At 40.8% G+C, this 20,476-nt stretch overlaps 1 long non-coding RNA gene across 3 annotated transcripts; it reads right to left on the reverse strand.

Annotated features, from left to right (window-relative positions):
• Positions 1-1,497: 1,497 nt before the first annotated feature.
• On the reverse strand, positions 1,498-15,608 carry LOC110017783 (uncharacterized). 3 transcript variants are annotated; one of them, XR_013654009.1, is made up of 6 exons: positions 14,063-15,608; positions 13,823-13,980; positions 13,293-13,370; positions 6,880-7,030; positions 3,997-5,660; positions 1,498-1,777 (listed from the first exon to the last, which is right to left on the reverse strand). It is a non-coding gene; the product is annotated as an uncharacterized LOC110017783 (long non-coding RNA). The 3 variants fall into 3 exon arrangements; XR_013654008.1 differs by lacking the exon at positions 1,498-1,777 and having other exon boundaries at positions 2,705-4,171; positions 5,574-5,660; XR_013654007.1 differs by lacking the exon at positions 1,498-1,777 and having other exon boundaries at positions 2,707-5,660.
• Positions 15,609-20,476: the final 4,868 nt, after the last annotated feature.

Genomic DNA, 20,476 nt, shown 5'->3' on the forward strand with positions numbered 1-20,476 from the left:
ATCAGCATCATGGATGTGTAGCCGACAAATCTGCAGCAACTGTGTGGTGCTATCATGTCAATATGGAGCAAACTCTCTGAGAAATGTTTCCAGTACCTTATTGAATCTATGCCAACAAGGATTAAGGCAGTTCTGAAGACAACCCAGCACTTGCAAGGTGTACCTAATAAAGTGAGTGTAGTTTAAATCTTCAAAACTGTACCAGTTTGAAAAAAGCATAAAATGTGAAGATCTTTAGTGATTTGAATCGTTCTGTGTAGTTTGGGAAGGTCAGCTGTTCTTTAAATCAGGTCACAGCTGAGTGCTGCTGCTGAAGTGCTTTGAATCTGCAGACTGCTCAGTAGATTTACCTCAAAAAAACCAAAGGAAATGTCACATCTTTTAAAGACAGTACAGCCAAGCTGCTTCTACATGAAGGAGGAAATTCAATTTGTGTTTATTGCTGCTGCTTTGCTTTTTCCTGGTTTGTACTAATTATATAAATCCAACGCATATTTCTGCTCGTCACAGCTGAGTCTCAGATCATAAATGTTGTTGGACCGTAAGCTCATTACCTGCTGTAATCACAAAGAAAGAGGTGAGTGACATGCAAAGAGCAAAGTAGCTGTCAGGACTAATACAGCGTGGAAATTTGAGACTCCTTTTTCCACCAACAGCGCAGCCAGAAACCAGAAATAAAGACAATTTATTTTCAGATGTATTTCTGCTGATTTCCCTCACTTTCAGTAGCACTCTTTAGTAACGTTCTGCAACTTTTTTGTTATAGTCTGTAGCTTAACATGAAACTAGGCCTTCACAAAGAAGGAACTAGACAAAGAAACATTACAACATCAGAATGCTGAAATGTACTTTTTTGCTTGCCTTGGTTTAACTTACTTTTATTCTACTAAAGCTTTGACACACTTGCCCTTATGGGTGGATGCGGGCTGTTTGTGGGTGAAAAATGGGGAAATCTGGGCGGGACATGTAGGTGTCCGCCAGCAAATTGCAGACTGATGGTAACCTGGAAGGAGAGAATGTCCATGCACATGTGTTGCTACAGGCATGCTGCAGGCAGCAGGTCATGGCGAACACTTAAATAACACTTAAGGGTGAAGTAGGTGAGAAGCAGGCATGTCGTGTGCTGAACCCTGCGTATTGTGCAGGGCATTTTTATTCACCCACCTTGATTTTACTCACCTGTGTTAACTTACCTTGGGCTCTACTTCCCTCTTTGCTTGCCTTGCTCTCATTTACCTTTGTTCCACTTACCGGTATTTGATTATCTTGAATCCACTTCAGTTTTATTGACTGTTTTCCTTACCTAGATTTTCACTCATTTTGGTTCCAATTACCCTGGCAGATTTGACCTTCCTTTGTCTTACCCTGTGTTTATTTTGTAGCAGCCCAACCAGACAGCATAACTGCTGCTTTTTTTTCACAAAAATAAGGTGTTATGGGAAGATTCATTCCACAGATGTTAAAAAAAAAAACGATTTAAGTTGATGTCAAACGGGGTGAACAAGCCAGAACATTTTATTGTTGGTTCTGACGTCCCTTGGGGAGGGGCCTGACTGTGGCGGTGAATGGATCATAATGTCCTCTGTGAGCCTGGACTCCCTAAGGAGACCCTCAGCTCCCCCTGCAGACAACCGCATCTGCGGCTCATCGTTGGTGTTTGGGGTCCGCCGCTCACCGCTGAGCCGGGCAGGACAGCTGCTGCAGCTGCGGTCACACTCCGACTGTCCCCATAGTGAACCCATGCAGAAGAAAACCCCTCAGACGCAGGAACGTTCATCTGTGAGTTCACAGAAAAACAAAGCGACATATGGGTTCAGCCGGAACGCGTCTGCTTGTAAGGACACAATGACAGATTTTAGCATTTTACTTCCACTAAGGTTACTAAAAATCCGTATGAGCAGCTTTGATTTGAAATGAAATTGTATTTCAATAAGTGGAGATCTTTATATGACACCAAGTCTTTCATATAAAGTCCTTGGATGGGCATCACTTGACCGGCGTGCACGTAGCATTAAATACGGCTGCTCTTCTCTATGATCCTCCTTGGGTCGGAGAACCCAAAAACCTGCACCACCCATGCAGGCCAACCCCTGTAAGGATGCATGTGACCAAGGCCTAATTGATGACCAGATTGTTGGAGTTTTTGATGCTAAACACTCGAAGGTGTCAGATCACAAAGACTCAAAGCTGCAGCAACACAAACATACAACATTGTGTAATTTTTTAATTGTCTATCTCTGAGGCAGACACTTCCGTCAGTCAAATATTAATCAAATTTACCATGCAGAACTTCAGGTGTGTAAAGATCTGGTTCGTTACGATTCAATTCAATTCAATTTATTTATATAGGCCAATATTACAACACAATTGTCTCAACGGGCTTCACTAATTGTACAAAACATAAAATCAGTTATAAAATACAATAGCTAATGGCTAAACTAAACTAAACAGACTAAACTGAACTGGGCATCCCTGCCCTTAGACCCTCCTTTTCAGTAAGAAAAAAAACTATAAATGAAGATCGTGATGATGTAGAAGAAGAAAACAATAGCCTACCTTCTGTTCTACGGCCATCTTTGGGTTAAAGTTTTGAAAGATTATATAAATAAATGTAATTTATTTGTTGGTCATTTTAATATAAATCCCAAAACCCATCGCCGTCTCACTAACATGACATTTTTATACGGAATCAATCTAAACAACTACAGAAAAATTCCCCTGTATTTTATACTATGGAAGCAGAAAACGGGCTACCCTAATTTTTTTTTTTTTTTAACTTGTCCTGTCCAACAGCTGGGCAAACAGATGAGAGCTGAGGGCCTCTTGTGTTGGACATATTTTATTTTAACAAGAGGGGTATTAATCTTCAGACAAACCAAAGGTATGTCTGAATAAACCCCTTTTGTAATTGAGGCCAAACTTTATTAATTTCAATCATGTTTGAAAATCTTTGGTGTTGGACCGGACGGAAAAGGAAAAAGGGGAAGAAGAGAGAGGGACGTTAGAGAGAGGGGGGGTAGGGGGTGATAATAGGAGGGGAAGGGGGGTAAGACCATGAAGCAGCATAGAGCAGATAGGCTTACTGGTTGTTTATCGTTACGGTACGGTTCAAATGTAGTACAAAAAGGGCGGGGCCTGTTCACACACACTCAAATATTATCAACACACCTGCTAGCTGCAAAAATGTCCACATGTCAACATGCACACAAAACAGATAGTGTTCACACACGCATACTTATGCCTTAAAACCAACTAGTGTGAAATCTTTCATTCATTCAATCATGCAAACTATTAGTGCAAAGGTGAGCTAACACCTGTGCTCAAGTGAGTGTTTATGTTCTTCTAAAATGGATGGTGGAATGTGAAAAGAAGGAGGAGGAGCGCCCAGCCACCCCCACACCCAGACCCCCTAATTTTTTTACCGTTTTCCCGTCACAGCGACATCTGCTGTCTCATTTTCATGGGACAACATTTTTGTTTGGTCTTGTTTTTGAGATCAAGAATATACTCTAGTGTCCTTCCCCCCCTATTCCTGAACTTAGACGTAATTTGTTTAAGTCTCATCCTAAAAATGGGCTGGGGGGGAGGGGGGGTCTTTCTTGGCTTCTGGATTGCACAGACGAGAATTTTAGAAATTTGGACGTAGATGGTACAATGCTGTACTTTCTTTATCTTTTTATTGGATTATTTATTGTGTCAAGGCTTCCAAGTGTTTTTCTTTCAAATTTCCCTTCAGTTTTATTACACTTCCTCAGCTTTTTGTATTTCTGTCCTTTAAATCGCCACATAAAACAAATAAACCTGCAGGAAAAAAATCAGGCATATCATTGAAAAATTACCAATTTGTCTTAAGAGTAAAACTATAAAGACGAGTAAAAATAAGAGGAAATTTTCATTAAATGACCTTTGTGGGATGTTTTGTCTTTTTTTTTGAGCTGAAGTGAGAATTGAACGTGGGACTAGTTCTGCTGCAGAAATGAGGAGTGTCTCAATGACCTTCACATGTGAACGTATCACAACAGCCTCCATGCAGCCCTTTTCTGGAACTCCACGCCGCCTGACTTTAAGCAGCTGCTGGTGGGATCCGGTGGGACGCAGCAGAGGTTGAATCCGGAAGAGGACAGTACATCAGCTGGGCGCTAATCCACTGACTCACCTTCAGAACGCTCCCCTTTGGAATGGGCCAGAGGACCGGTGAAGGGGAAGGGTGGAGAGAAAGCAGACATTGATTGATTAGGTTAATGAAAGAGGAAAATAGAATGAAAAGCAGCAGGAAAATGGGCCTGCGGTGGAGAAGTTTAGAGGAGAGCTGAACCAATTTCTGTGACAGCTTCAAAGAAGAGCATCCGAGGTGCTGATTGGCAGAGGAGAAATGAGAGTCAGGATGCACTGTCACAGGATGAAAGGAGGAGTGTCAGCTTTCTATTTTCCAATCGTAAACTGCAAGAAGGTTAATGAAAGTTTCGCACAAAGTTTCTCAGCAGTCTGGTTTTCCTGACTACCTGTTATTTAAAAAATTTAAGAATAGACAGTTAATTAAAAAAAAAAATTCAACTGGAGTAATAAACTCTAAAATCATCCACTGGCAAAAATAAAACCTGAGGTGATGTGACCAAATGAGCTGAGGTTCACTACAATCAAGTCTTTGGTTTAAAGAGGGGGTGGGGCAGAATAAGGTTCACCCACCTGCCAATCAAAGCAAATGAGTGGACTTTTATTTATAGTGTTCAGACAATTCAATACACGAGATCTTGACTAAGCGTTCCAAGAAGCCAAAATCCCATAGACTTCTACAGAGAAATACACAGCTGTTACTTAGTCCATCTATTGGTCAGAATCCCCATTCTTGTTCTATTTCCCTTTTTTTTTTTTAAATGTTCTTGCCATTTCTTTCATGATATTTTTTATATAGTGCAATGTTTTTTTTAAAAACCACCAATCAGATGCTTCAATTGAAGTTTGTGGTCTCACATTGAATGTTTGATTGACAGATTTTGTGTAGCCCACTTTCAATGGTAGGGGTGTGGACTTCCAACGTTTGGGGTAAATGTTAGAATTTCGAGTGGGACTCTTTTGGGGTATGTTCAAAACATGCATCCAGAATAAATTAATGACCTGAACCTCTCATGTCTGTGTCACACTGTTTGAGATGAGCCCTGCCTTCAGAATTGTGCTTTTTGATTGGTCATCTACTCAGGGGGCCATATGCAGGCTGTTCTTTAATTTACCTCCCGTTCACAGCTGTCTCCACCTTCATCACTGAATAAAAAAAAAAAAAGGTTTGATTTTGTGGCCCCTTGCTCATTAAAAATAGCTTCTAACTGAAATATATGTCCATATTTCTAGAGCCTCATCTAAAATGTACTCTTTGCTCATTTCTTTGAAGTCTATTTTTTACTCTTTCTAGGGCGTCAAATTCAACTTGTGCCATTCCCTGTTCATCTTCTTTAGAGAAGCGTTCCAAGCAGTAAAATACAACCGGATGCCTGAACTCTAATGGCACCAAAAAAGGGCTCTCTGTGTTTAACACCTGAGCGTGATGGGGCAGAGCGTGGCAGCGCAGCATCACTTACCTTTGTTAGAGTGTTGGGCTGTTTCATTACTCACGACTGATTGCCTCGCCCCTCCACTGCAGCGAAACACAACTCAATCCCTCTCACCTGAAAGAAAATTGGAATTTAAAGTGCTTTTTTGTAGTCGGTATCAAGAAATTTAGAGTAGTGTTAACACAGAGCACCAATATCCTGATTATTGACCTTGAATATAGATTACTGCAGCTCAAGTAGAAATAATTCCAGGACAGTTTAAGGGTTAACTTAACCATTAGGACATGCCCCCCCCCCCCATGTTCCTAAAGGTAATGGCAAATCTAAACGGTCATACTTTTATGTATTCATTTTCAACAAAGTTAATCTCTAAGAAGGTCGAGTTCTTAAAGGCAGCAGAGCATAAAGCTCCTTTTTTAACCACATAAATCACTGTGAACACTTCAGTCCTGGTCAATAGAAGCTTCAAGCTCAGAGTCCTTCGCTAGTCTTGCTGCAGTGTCCTGGAAATCGCTCTCAGCATGCAAAAACATTTCACACTTTATTGATTTTTACAGACTTAAATGCTGGGAAAATTAATGCGATGAAAGATTTGTATCCACTCACAGAACATTAACTACACCACCTACATCTACACCTCTTTTGCATAACAAATATCAATATCAGATCAAAGGAGTTCATGCATATAGTAAAAAATCAGTTTGAGTAAAGTTTATCACTCAAATTGAATGTGTGGTTGTTAAAAGTCAGGTCTGCTAAAGTTTTTACCAATAACCCCCCTCAGAGATCTAACAAAGCATATAATTGGCTGTGCAGGAAGAAAAAGTCATTTCTGTTCCCAAATATTATTTAAAACACTGACAGTGGATGCAGTTTATTTTTCCTGCACTGCACAAACAGGCCTCCTGGAAATAAAATTAAAATGTTCAGACTGGGAAAATCCTTTGCTCTGAATCTAGTCAGTTGAATTTGTTCAGGATCAAGTCCAGAATCTTGCATTTGGTCTGTATTCAGACCAAAGATTCTAGTCACCAGGATGCTGAGGTTGGCGTTACCAGGACAATGGCTGTGGGGAAGACCAAAGAGGAGGTTCATGGATGAACCCTAAAAGGACCTGCCAAAAGACAAAGTGGAAGAATGTGGCAGCTGAGCAGTAACCTATAGAGAAATGGACATTTGCAGGTGAAAGGTTTGGTCGATTATTTTTCTTCACCAAAACCAAAATGAATGCTGGTGTAAAGTTAAATGTGACTGAGAAAGATCAGAGCATAAAAACATTTTTATGCTTTGTGATTAAACTAATAACTCTGACTTAAGTTAATTTCTTTATCACCTGTCATGTCAAAATGATTTATCTGTCTGGTGACATTTTTTGTGGCGTTATGGTCTTGCATCAATCCAGTTGAACGTGTGATGGCTGCACAAACAAACTGCAACCACGACTTGCAAACATTATTTCTTCTTCAGTTTGACGACTTGCTGTCCTGCATAAGAAAAGGCGGGAAAAAATAAAAACAATAATAGAATTAGAGGAGCTTTTTATTATTGTCTCCACTCTATACGAATAAAAAGATATCTTAAAGTTCAGGACAATGATTAGCTTCTCCTCCATGTTGGTTCTGGACTCCACCCACTGATCACGTCATCAACATGTCACTACTAAAGCCGACGTTCTGATCGGCCAAAGTTCAGAACTGGTGAACTCTGGAATATTTGCACCACCCAAAACAGAGAGCTGATAAAGAATCACACTCTACAGGATTCTCAAATTGCGTTTGGTGTGAACGTAGCATAATCATATTGGTCCTAACACCCACAAACAAACAAATAAACCACACACACTGTACATTTCCAGGTTTGTTATTGAGATGTTAAGGTTCTGTTCAGTTGGTGAATATTTTATAAATATTTCACAATAAATGTAAGGTTATGTTGACCTTTTTTAGGAAGCCCAGTCTTTAACTACGTTTGTTTGGATTCATTTTGGGATTTTTGTCGGTTCTTCATTACTTTTGTACTTTCTCTTTCCAACACGCTGGTCAACACAGTTCCCTTTTAAAGCCTTAAATGTTAATATATGATAATAAGCAGTCCTCATTGCAAATGCTAATGTCCATAGAAGCTCCTAAATCAGGCAGAAAAGCTTAATCATTACAACGAAAACCTTTGTACAAGTTGAAAGTACTTTTTTTTAACAACTTTAAAATAAAGTTTGGTTCATTCTTTGTGGTTTTTAGCAACAAAATCGGATCATTCTGTGAGTATTTAAGGCATCCTTGAAAGGTTTCTCTGTTTGGTTGAGTCAATGACGGCGCTAATGAAGCACATTTAAGTCCAAATAAAATGGAAGTTGTTTGATGCCGAGGTTGCCCTTCATGAAAAGGTCATTCGACGGAAAAGTTCATCTTTTGTGAATCTCTAAAACAAAAAGCAGGAAAAAAAACATCTAATTTTTGCCCAAACATTTGATTGTTCCTCTCCTGCAGGGTATTTTGAGTCATTATGAACTTCATCAGCTCCTGGACTCGTTTTTTTAATGGCTGCTCCTAAATGAGGGGGGTGCTGGAGGCGGATCTTGGTAGCAATGTGCAATCAGAGCGCGGCAACGGGAAAAGGTCATTGGCACTAATGCCACATTTTTTATTCCTCGCCAGAGATAGATGATGCAAAGGTCGCCCGTGTCTTCACGCCCACTCTGCCCTGTGGGCTGATGCAAAGCGGATCTGATGACTGTCCTGCATCCTCCCCTTCTGCTGGGGTTACCCACTGGGTGGGGAAAGGCTGGGGTGGAGCTCTTTTTTTCACGTTAACAAACGTCCTTAAAAAGTTTCTTCAGCGGCGGGATCAGAGTCCAGGGAGCACTCCAACCCCGACTCTGCTTTTTCCTCGCTCAAGTGGAAGATTCAAGCTTTTTTGATTGCCATCAGCAACTTGAAGAGTAATGAAAATCTCGCATCCTCGCATGGGAGCTGCTGCAAGGATCAACACACAATACTGAGCAAATGAATCACCTACTTGATATGCACAGGAGCAGGAGTCATTATCCAGCTAGCTTATGAGCAACACACACATCATGTTCCAGTAAACAAAGCTGGCGAAATCACTTTTCTTAATTAACTCTTTGAGAGGGGAGATAAAAAAAAATCTGTGTGTGTTATGATTGTCATTTGTTTCCCAGGCTTGTCTGCAATGTTTCATTGGCAGACTGTAGTTAGCTGAGATGGGAGAGGATCTAAAAAAAGTGGTTGCTATTGGTGAACCCTCTGATGCTACGTTCACACCGGGCATGCAACGTTTTTGAACGCACATATTCTCTCATTCTTGGCCCATAAAGAAACTAGCGCCATGTCTGAGGCTGCGCTCACACTGCAGGCAAGCTTTTTCTGACAGCCCACAATCTTTTGTTTATGATTTTCTTTTTTTTTTTAAATCCTGGATGTCTGACTTTATAACATGATTCTAAACTTGTTTCTGAAATTTTGACTTTGTTAGTCCAGATTCAAAAAGGCTTTGAGGGAAAGCATTTGGATCAAATATTTTCACACTTAAAGAATCCACGGAAAAAGTCTTTGGTGTGATGCCATGTCCACACCTGTGTGACACGTTCAAGAATACCCGTTTAGCACGTTTTTAGCATATGGCGTTCACACAGGTTTGCCGCTACCCAATACTAGCGTATGTACTCACAGTTGGAGGAGGCTTGGTGCAAAATATCAAGGTGGTGCAAATCTTGCTCCAGAGCCTTTTTTTTTTTTTTTTTTAACGTTGACTTTTGAACGTGGAAGCCTGAAACGCGCATTGATGTGCATCACATAGACTTTTCATTGGTGTTTCCAAACCCGGTGTGAACATTTCATGAAAAATAAGTAGAAAAAAACCCATGAAAATAAAAATTTGTGCATAAGTAGATAAACTAAAATACTTATTTAGCCTGTCCCCCTTTTATTTGTTGAATTCATGTCCTTAAAAAAATAGTTTAAAATAAATATGTCTGGAACATTTACTGTTACATTACATACACTGACATACAGTGTATTAAGGCCCGTTCACACCGGGACGAATTTCGCCGGCGATTTTCGTCGACATTTAACGCCTCGTGACTAAACAAAGGGCACCAATGTGAGTGTGCACACCGACGCGAAAAAACGCCACGCGTCAAAAAAAAAAAACGCCTCGGGTTCGTTTTTGTTTTCGACGCGTCACGTCGAAATCTATTCGACCAATGAGAATGGCGCTATTGCACACGTGTCTGGAGCTTCTGAAGTTACAGTAAAACACAACTTGGGGGGCGCTCAAACACAAAACTGCCTTGCTGAGCACACATACCAGCGAAGAAGATAGACGCCAAGTAGCGTCTACACAGCCGCGAAGAAATAATGACGGACATTCTAAAATATCCCCGAACCAAGCACCAGTTGGAGCTACTGATGCTTGAAATATTCATGTTTTCTTTGTTTGATTCTGACAAGCGCGTAAATACTTGCTCTCTTCTTCTGAGGGAAAAGCGAGTTTAAGAAGCGTAAAGTTGCGCAGCGCCACCTTGTTTACAGGAGTATTCCTGTTTTACATTAAGCGCCATCTAATGTCAGGGAATGAAATTGCATGTTCGCTCGGCTCATCGTCAGCGAAAATCGCCTGGGTGTGAACACAAAAAACGTGGCGAAAAACGCTGGCGAATAACGCCTGGCGAATATTCGTCCCGGTGTGTACGGGCCTTAACACTGACCTTATGTCTCAAATTTTAAGTCACACCAAGTTTAATGTTGCAGTTCCTGATTATGGCCATTGGGGGCTCGCTTCAGAAACTAACCATTTCCAATTGAACTTTAGTGGTAAAATGTTTATATTTAAAGCAAAAATTGACTTACCTAATTTAAACATGACCTATTTCATATAGTTCTAGATATACGTGTTTCAGTGAAACACTATCTTGGACTTTGAAAGGAAAGTTCTGAGATTAGAAATCAGAGTTTAGGTTATTTTGTGCACATGAAGAAACTGCAAATAAATCCATGTTTCTTAATTTAGTGTTCTCATAGTGGTTAAAAAAAAAAGAGTTGAAAGCAACATTCTGATACAAGCAGAACAGAAAGGACGGTCAGGAACCTGCTGTTGTTGCTGTTGGAGTTCAGCAGACGGACTCTCCTCAGAGACGTACCTAAAGAGCAGCACCCGTCTCTTTACTTTGTGTGTCCATTCTCGGTTCAAAACAAGATCTTTTGTTTTCTCTTGGTGGATCGTGACAGCACAGATGTCTGGGTGGATCCTGTTGAACCCGAGTGGATGATGAGAACCTGCAGTTCTGAGCCGTGTGGCCCCGCGAGTGAACGCTGCCCTATAAAGGACAGGCGGATGAATAATTCAGGCCAACGCTTTGCTTCAGCAACAGGAGAGACGCTAATTAATGCAGCATCTATGAGAGGACAAGGAGAGGTGTCTGAAGCCACAACCTGAGGGGGAGAAGCTCAGGAGTGTGGAGGGCTAATTCACATCGGCCCGTGAATGTCTTTGCATTTCAGATGTGGAGATAATCTAAAATCTGCGGGCCGCATGCACAGCTGTCCTGTCCCCTTTTTCAGTTTCTAAAAAGCTTCTCCCATAATTTTCAATCAGTGTTGAATGAGGATTATGCTGCAGAAAGATTCCAGGCAGCACCAAAGATAAAAAGTGAAGATGACAAATAATTGAGCCGTGTTTACAGGGATAATACATCCGTTCAAATGCGGCAGCCTTAGCGCGCCTAAATGTCTCTGACAGCTGAGCTGATAGTGAAAAGGTGTCTGAGCGACATGCGGAGCGACGTCACGGGAGAATCATTGTGTCGTTAGCATCCCTTGACATTTTCCGGTTTTCCAGGAGTCGATTGCTGTCTGTGAGTCAACTGGTGATGTGTTGAGGCAAAGCTGCAGAGTCCCGGTGCAGTTCTGAGGCTGAAGCTGAAGGTCCAGGATTTGAAACTTTAGCAAAGTGGAAACCAAGACTCCACCTTACTTTCTCAAATTTAAGCAAAACCGAGAAGTTTTAAAATGTTGCAGTTCCCCCGTAACTTTGATGAAGTAGAGACCAAATCTCTACTTTACTTTCTCAGATTTTAAGAAAACCCTCAGTATCAAAGGTTGCAGTTCCTCAGATGATCACTAGGGATTGGATTCCTAAAAAGAGTGATTTACGATTGATTTTGCAGTTACTTTTATTGATTTTTTTAGATCCAAAAAAGAGTGCATTATTAGGGACATGTTACTTTGATTGACAGGCTAGGCAACTTGGTAATTTTCTCACTTTACTTGGTATTGCCCAATGAGTTTTTGTTGAAATGTTGCCCGGGTGGGCGGAGAAAACTCCAGTAAAATGGCCACCCCACTTCAGGCTTCATAACAATAATCCCGTGGTTAACTACAAAGATAACAGTGTCTGTCTAGTTGAGATTTGCCTTTGGTGTTCACAAGTTGAGGGGTTGACAACTAACGATTGTGCTATCTTGTGGGGTCCAGATGACCCCACCCTTACTTTGACGTGTTGTCCCCCACCATGACAAAGGTGGATATAGGTGGAGAGGATTTCATGTAATCCATGGACAGCAGTGAAGAAAGTAGAATGTTAACGTGCTTCCAAGGCACGTTAACATTGGGAGTAGGGTCATCTGGACCCCACAAGATAGCCCAAGGATTAATGGATCTAATTGCTACCTGAGGGAAGTGTGAAGTTCTCTTTGTTTCTTTCCAGTGATAGTCCACTTCTTTGGTCGATTTAAAAGCATTCTGGTACAAACCAAGAATGTAACTTTGGTTCTCCTGAAAACAAAAGACTCAGTTCACTTGGTGCTGTAAAGCGTTTGTTCAACTCAAGAAGAAAATCCAACACATCACCACTAACCCAACCCACCCCGGACTCTCATTTTAGACCACATTTCTTTCCAGAAAACGATACTTACCAATACAATCCAAAGCAGAAAGATGGAAAAACAGCTTCTACCAACAAGATGTCAAATCCATCCCTACTTTCTCCATTTGCCCAAATGTGAAGGCAATACTGTAAAAACAGTCCACTGTTCCAACATTGTCACTATTTCAATACATGGAAAGGCAGTTTGTACATGATATCGCACATTTTTGCAAACATGCCTCAATGTTTTTATCTCTAGAATTATTCTGTTTACTTTGTCTATCAAAGCTGTTTGTATGATGATCAGACGCCTGAAAAGAGAAACTTCATGGTGGTAAATATATCATGAAGTACTTCTAAGGATTATATAAGTTGCACGCATTTATATTGTACGATTAATCTCTTGTATAGTGCCCTTAAGTTACACTGGCTCCTACTGACCACGCACAAATGCTGCACACACTGTCTGTAGTCTTACACACACAAATCGTGCTCAGATTGTCTAATTTCCCAATTTTTATCAGTCAGGCCGTAGACCTCACGATCTTGATGTTTTGTACAGATTTGCCCATTTTTCACCCACAGACAGCCTGGATCCACCCTCAAAGGCAGATGTGACAAAAGCATTACTCATCTTCACAGCAACACCAAGCATGGAGGGTTATACTGGCCAAACATGTTTAACACCATGTCAACCTGTTCATTACAGAAAGGGGGTCATCCTGCCTAATTCTGTCTTATGCCACGAACACACAGGGCATGAGTGGTGCGTTCAAGACTGCGCTGACTGTAGGTTTTTGTACGTGCTTTCAGAATAGGCTGTTCACACTGGACAGTCGATAACTGATACATGCATGTACTCACAGTTGGAAGAGGCTTGGTCTGAAATGTGAAGTGGTGCAAATCTCATGAATCTTGCTCCAGGTTTTTTCTTTCGCAGCTCTATTTAGTAGATAAATGAAAGACTTGGTGTCATAGAATTCTGTCTGGACACAAACCCCATATAGGAATTTCTCCTTCATGAGTAATTTTTAAAAAATGAACACTACCCAAACGTCACTACCAAATCCGAGTCCCTGATTGGTCTCTAAGTTGGTTTAACTTTAGACGCGTGTTTAATTACTACGTGCTTTGTACATAGATTCCGAAAATGGGTTTAAAAACTTGCGCAGTGATGTATGAATGCAAGAGTTTTGAATGCAGAAGCCATAAATGCGGATTTACATAGAATTTTTAATGAAAGTAGTCACTCGAATGCGTGTTTCTTAGCCTGGTGTAAATTTAACATCGCAGATGTGTCAGGTTGAATAGCAGCAGAAAGTCTGAGTTTTTATGACCTGGACAGAAACCACAAACATCCCTTAGCGTATAGGTTGGAAGGTGACGTTTTGTACCTTTTTGTTGCTGTTCCATGCGACATGCGTGTCCTCAAACCAGCATGTTTTCCTCATCACACTGCAGTAAATCTCCATGTCATATTGTGTTAAGGAGGAATTGGAAGATGAGAGATGTGCAGCTTGTCCAACTCTGGGTACACACACAGCAGTACATCCTAAACAAATGCACATAACTTTAGCTCTCTTCACTTGGGTGGGCAGCCTGAGGAAAGCCTGGAGGCTAAAAAGGAACCTGACCGTTTGAAATGTGGTGAATGTCTCCCGGTGCTCCCTGAAGGCAGCAGGCGGCTCAAGCAGCTGCTGATCCCACTGCTTTTTCACAAAAACATTCACCTTTCAGGTGAGCAGGAAGAAGACTGAAGGAACTGGAAAAAGAGCCAAGGCCAGAACAAGACAACTGTCCAGACAAATGAAGTGAGAGCTCTGATGTCCACTGCTGAATGTGAGCTGCATGCTTCATTGAAGCCGTATGTTCTCTACGTCGTGGAGAACAATGGTCAAGACAGATTTTGCTGTCAATTAAGCTTGTGGTGGTAGACTATTTATTTATAGTAATGATGTTACTTAACAGTAAACCTTTATTAGCGCTTTTACGGCAGACCTAAAGAAGTTTTGCGCCGATATGCAACATTTTAAGTTAGTAACGTGTTGCATTTCGGTGCAAAGCCGATGTAAATGGCAGTTTTTCTCTGCATCAGAATCAGCTGATTCATGTTGACAGTCGTGGAGCTACACTTTGCCAACGAGCGTCTGATATTTATGTGTCGCCAGATGTTGGAGGGGTTGAAAAGTTTCTGTTTCCCTTTGCCACATTTGTGAGGAACGCTCATGTAAAGGAGAGGCAGCAGAGCTGTGTGATTCAACTTTTTCTGATCTTCCTGGCTAAACAGTTGTTTTTTTTTTTAAACGGTGTGAGCGCTAGCTATTGGGGAGTCTGATTGCATAAAGCCACAACCCTGTCAAGAGGATCAGAGTGAGTTCTCCTGTGATTGATGGACCGCTGTTGAAACTCTTACTCCCAAAAAATACAGTAGTTGGCTCATAAAAGTTAAAGAATTTTCCAATACCTATGGAGCAGGATGTCCTGCTAAAAACACATCCCGAATATAAGCAATAACCTAAGGCGAGGACCGACCAGAAAGACCCAAAAATGGTCAGAGAAGTCAGAGACAAATCCCTGTCAGTGAAAAACAACCTTGAGCTTAAGCTCCCCTACCTGACTAACCTCTGGATAACTTTCAAGCCTCTTCACACACTTTGCTTTCCCTCTGTCTCCTCTTGGAGGTATTTTTCTTGCCACTCTCAGCTCTTAACTCCAGGAAGAAAAGAGACTCAGAAGGACCACAAACTGAGCAGAAGTGTCAAAGGATCAATTTCTCTGCACAAAAAGCTTTTGTTTGGAGGCTCCTGAGAAAACGACAGGTGGTAACGGACGGAGGAGTTGGCTCTTTTTTTTTTTTTCACAGTTGGGATAAAGAACGGAGATCATGCAGGCCTCACAAAGAAGCAAGAAACCTTAATTATGCAGCATAAAGATGTTATTTTATTGAGCAAACAATAAAAATGCATCAATTTGTTTCAACACCATAAAAAATGTGAGAAACAAAATATGTATAAAACTGTTTGGGGATTTCAAAATAAAGTGAACTGATTAAAAATGTCCTTTTTTGATCTCTTGAGGCTGAGTTGGGCATGTTTCAGACCCCCCTCCCAATAAAACAAAACAAACCCCCCCAAAAAACAAAACAGAACATTGATCCATCGCATAGCCAGGGGGGGGGGGGGGGGGTGCTTCATGTCACTTACAATAGTCTTTGCACCTTTTTTTTCCTGCTGTACTCATTAGGCGCTGACATTTTTCAAAAGTTTCCTCGGGAGACAAAAGCGATTCATCACGCCGACCACACAGGATGCAGCTCTGCCTGACTGCAGATTGATTTCTGCTTGTTTATGAGATCGATGAGGTGCCTGGAATTTATGTCTGCTTGATGCTGTGTCTGGGTTGGTCTACAGCGGTTTCTTCATGGAGCTGGTTGGAAGTACAAGTTTAGTCTACGTAATTATAGTTGCATAAGTCATGGGTCACTGTGCTGAAGGGTATGGCTATAAACCTAGTGAGTTTCTTTTTTACCTCACAAAAAATTTGACGATAAACGACAATGAAACACTTTAACTAGCAGGTGATGGCAACTTAACGTTAGCTATAAGACAAAAGGGATTGCGTGTGTCCAATCAACTGAACTATCAGATAAGTTGGGAGATTTTGTGTCCAATCAAATGTAAGTTTTTCTGTGGATGTGAGAGGATGTGAGGTTGACTCAATGACAGTGTATGAGACTCCTCCCCCTTGACATTCCAAAAAGGAAGTATCCGCTGGTTCTAAGAAGTCAAAATCCCACAGACTTCTATTGAGAAAAAAACAGCTGTTACTCTGTCATGGCGTTTGTCAGAATAACCACTCTTGCTCTGATGCCTTTTTTTAACATGTTCGTGCACGTCCTAAATATTTTCATGATATTTTCTTCCATAGTTCATTATTCAAGTTATAAAACGACCAATCTGATGCCTCAATAAAAGAATGTAGTTTCACGTCAAAGTATAAAAATGTTTGATTGACAGATTCTTCCAAGCCTGCTTTCAAGTGGTAGGGGTGTAGCCATCCCAAAGCTCACCCCTGATTGGCGAGTTGCCATTGACATAATGACTCAGATCAATTCAGATTAATCATTAGTCATTGACGTCTGGTTCTAACATGGTTCCATATCACGAAAAATGGCGCCTGAATTTACTTCATTTTCTTGGAGAGGATAAGTAAATCCTTTTCCAATTTTCGTACACAGTCAATGGTTGGAATGTGTGATGAATCAAGCATATGTCTCTGCAAAACACATTTGTATTTTTTTTTTTTTTTTTTTAAACTTGTCCTGTCCAACAGCTGGGCAGACAGATGAGAGCTGAAGGCCTCTTGTGTTGGACATATTTTACTTTTACAGCAGGGCATATGTATCTTCTGACAAACCAGAGGTATGTCTGAGTAAACCCCTTTTATAATCGAGGCCAGACTTTATTCATTTTAATTATTTTTGAAATTCTTTTGTGTTGGACCGGACGGAAAAGGAAAAAAGGGAAGAAGAGAGAGGGATGTTAGAAAGAGTGGGATAGGAAGGTGATCATAGGAGGGGGGAGGGGGGTAAAACCATGAAGTATCATAAAGCAACAAGCTACTGGATGTTTATCATTATGGTATGGTACAGATAGAATACAAATCTCAAAGGGGCGGGGCCTGTCCACACACACACTCAAATGTCATAAACACACCTGTTAGCTGCAAAAATGTCCCCATGTCAACATGTACACAATACAGATAGTGTTCACACACGCACGCTTATGCCTACAAGCAACTAGTTTAAGATATTTCATTCATTCACGCAATTTGTTAGTGCAAAGGTGAGCTAACACCTGTGTCTGTATTTTGAATTGTCGCTGCATTGCTGGGTTCCTACAGTCCTTGTATTGGTTTTGTAGAGGTACCCTGTAGTAAAGTTATTGCCCTGCTGTGTTTTTGCAGAGACAGTGTATGTTTTTTTTTTAGCACGTCTTGCCATTTTATTTTGCAGCATCACTGTTTTGTGAAGCTGTTTTAACGCTACACTGTTCATGCAGAATTGCTGTGTTGTTTTTCATTTTATTTACACCGTAAGCTCTCACAGCCACGGCTCATTAGAGGAAACCCAGGAAGCACAGCCTTTATTCCAGCCAGGAAATTGGGCGGGCACCATCTTCCAGACTTAACCAGGGGTGGAACAATAGTCCTTTCTAAATTGGGTTTATTTGCTAGAGTTCTGGTAGGTTGTACCAAATTTATGTTTATTAATGTGTGCACTTCTTTTTTTACCACTAAAAGACCAAGTTTTATGCTTAGTCTTGTCTGTAGTCTTTGCTAAATTATTTGGAGTCCCGCCCCCTTGTATGTGAGGTAGTTCCGCCTTTATTTATCATTATTTATGTCTTATAATCTGTCTTTTTGGTCACGTTTGGTCAATCGAATTGCTGTTGCCCTCTTTAAAACGCCTAATACATTTTCTGCTTTAAAAAAAAATCTCATTAGAGAATTTTAAGAATTTTTTGATGTCCTATTTGGACCCTTCACAGAGTTATAAAACGTTTTTATCCTAACTGAACAAAGATGAAACTTTTACTGTGAAAACAGCAAATTCCTGCAATAAACACTAAAAGAAAAGTAGTTTTTTTTGCCTAAACATGGATTTTAAAAACCATAATCCTCAAAACCTCCTATGAAGAAAATCCTTGAAAATTCTGCTGAGTGGGAGAACATGTTGAGAAGTTTCATCAAACGGAGGTGACAGAACTAGATGTATGTTTTCTTGATGGTTTTCATTGCAGGTTGCCAGTGCCAGCTGCCCATGAGAGATCCAAAGAAATGCAAAGTAGAAGAAGCCTGATCGCTCACAGAGAGGAGTGATAGGTCATCACTACAGGCACAGCGCACGGAGAAGATTAATAACACGAGTGGCTCCCCTCACAACCTTCATAAGACAGCGTCAAATGTCACCATTTCCATGAGTTTTCCGAGGTTCAGATTGTTCTCAGAGTGTCACCCCTGACAAGTATCTTCTTTTTGCAGCGCGGTGAACAGGAAACTGAAGTGGGAGGACTCTGAGCAGCTGATGGAAAATAACGGCCTCTCACATCCGTCTACCACCACAAGCTCCTGGATGAACTGCATTTTCTGAGTCTGAAGACCCATCCAGATAAAAATAGTATTTTTTTTATCATGTTCTTGTGGCATTTTTCTGATGGAGCACAGTCAGGACAAAACAGCTTCAGAAAAACAAAAAAAACAACAACATTCTATTGGGCTACAAATAAATAACATCTAACAATGTAAAGGTGCAGGTAGGATGTTAAAAAACCTAACAAATTCACATCTTTACCCTGATTCCTTGATTAATGTCAACTCCATCTAACACACAAAGCACTCCGCCCCCTAAGTCAGGCCTTCAGCTATGAGGGACTAGAGAGACAGAATTTTTTTCAAGTTAGTTGAACTCTTAGCTAACTTTTTTTCCCCCCAAGCTGTTATATAGCCATATGATTCCTGTATTGACTTACATTAATATTTTTCTTGTTTTTCCAGTTTAGTAATATTTTATTTCCTTTCTAAAGCACATTATTTGAGAGAACCTGGCTGCAGACAAGATGGCGTCTGATATCAGTCCAATGCGGCAACTACACAACTTACCCTAACCTTTGGCCCTGACCTAACCATTCAGTATTCAGAAATGTAGAAAAAAGAAGTTTATAAAAGTTGAAAACAGGGACAACCATAACTGTTAGGGTCACCAGTTAAAAAAGAGTTTGTTTGTAGGGATATGGAGGATTTCCAGATCCAGTTGAGAACTCCCGGTTCTTGACCTTGATGGTGCAGCCAGGTTCTCTTGTTTTTTTCAGCATTGTTCTGCACACATGGATACATCCAATCAAACTCACTACAGAAGCTGGTAGCACTACCCTTTTTCCTCATAAAAACCTAAATGAAAGATTGTTGGACCACATTTCTATATTTTATATAACAAGCATATTTTAAAAAAATGTGTGTTTCTATGTCAGCCTTGGATCATACCATGTGAGTGTCTTCCCTTCTTAAATCTCATCATCAGCCAATAAATTAAAAATAAAATGACCTACCCCAAGTGGAAGAGTTTAAATATCTTGTTCAGTAGTGAAGGAAAGTCAGAGTGTAAGATCGATCGGTGGGATTGGAGCGGCGTTCGCCGTCATTCGGCTGTTCCGGCCCATTGGGGTGAAGAGAAAGCTGAGCCAGAAAGCGAAGCTCTCAATTTACTGGTCGGCCTTTAAAATTTTAGGGGTTAATTCCAACAAACTTTATTGCTTTTTGTCTCTGAGATTAAAGCGGTATTTTAATCCATTCACGCATCTCCGAGCATTCCTCTAAAAACCTTCTCTCTGAGTACCAGCCCTTCCCAATCCCAGAACAATCGAGGAACAGCCCCTTCCAGGAAGAGTCTGCGATGCCAGCACAGCCCCAAGCTATCACACACCTACTTTCTCTCCAGAGCCAGTGGTGATCTGCTAATCGCTTTAATTTCAACATGAGAAGAAGTGGCTCCTCTTACACCTAATCTGTAAACACAACACTGGCTCACTTTTTTGCACAAGACAATGTCCTTTAAGTGGCAAAAATGTGTTTTAGGCTACGAGAAATTTAGGAGTTTGTTCAGCCTTCCCAAAACAAAGAGCCTACTTGTGAGAAATGGTTGGAGTTGATCTTTGGAACCATGCGACAGTCCAGCCAAATGGAAAGAAACATCTCTATTTATTTTACCAGTCAAAGTTCCTGCAGACGTCTTCGGGGTTAACTGTACAATTGACACTTGGTTATTAAAGTTATTAAAAAAACAAATTTTTCTGTTTATCCATTTTTTTCTCTACCAAAATTGGCCCCCAGTCTGATGTCCAGTTCTTAATTTGGCCCTCTGATACAAAAACCTTGAGAACCCCTGCTTTAAAGGGTCACGACCAAAGAATATCTGGTTCACAGTTATCAACTTCAGTCACATGTAGACACACATGAAGTGAATCTGTGCTTTGGAGTGCTGTGTGCTCTAA

Source organism: Oryzias latipes, chromosome 24 (genome assembly GCF_053564925.1).
Source record: "Oryzias latipes strain Hd-rR chromosome 24, Olatipes_Hd-rR_3.1".
NCBI classification, from domain to species: Eukaryota; Metazoa; Chordata; class Actinopteri; order Beloniformes; family Adrianichthyidae; genus Oryzias; species Oryzias latipes.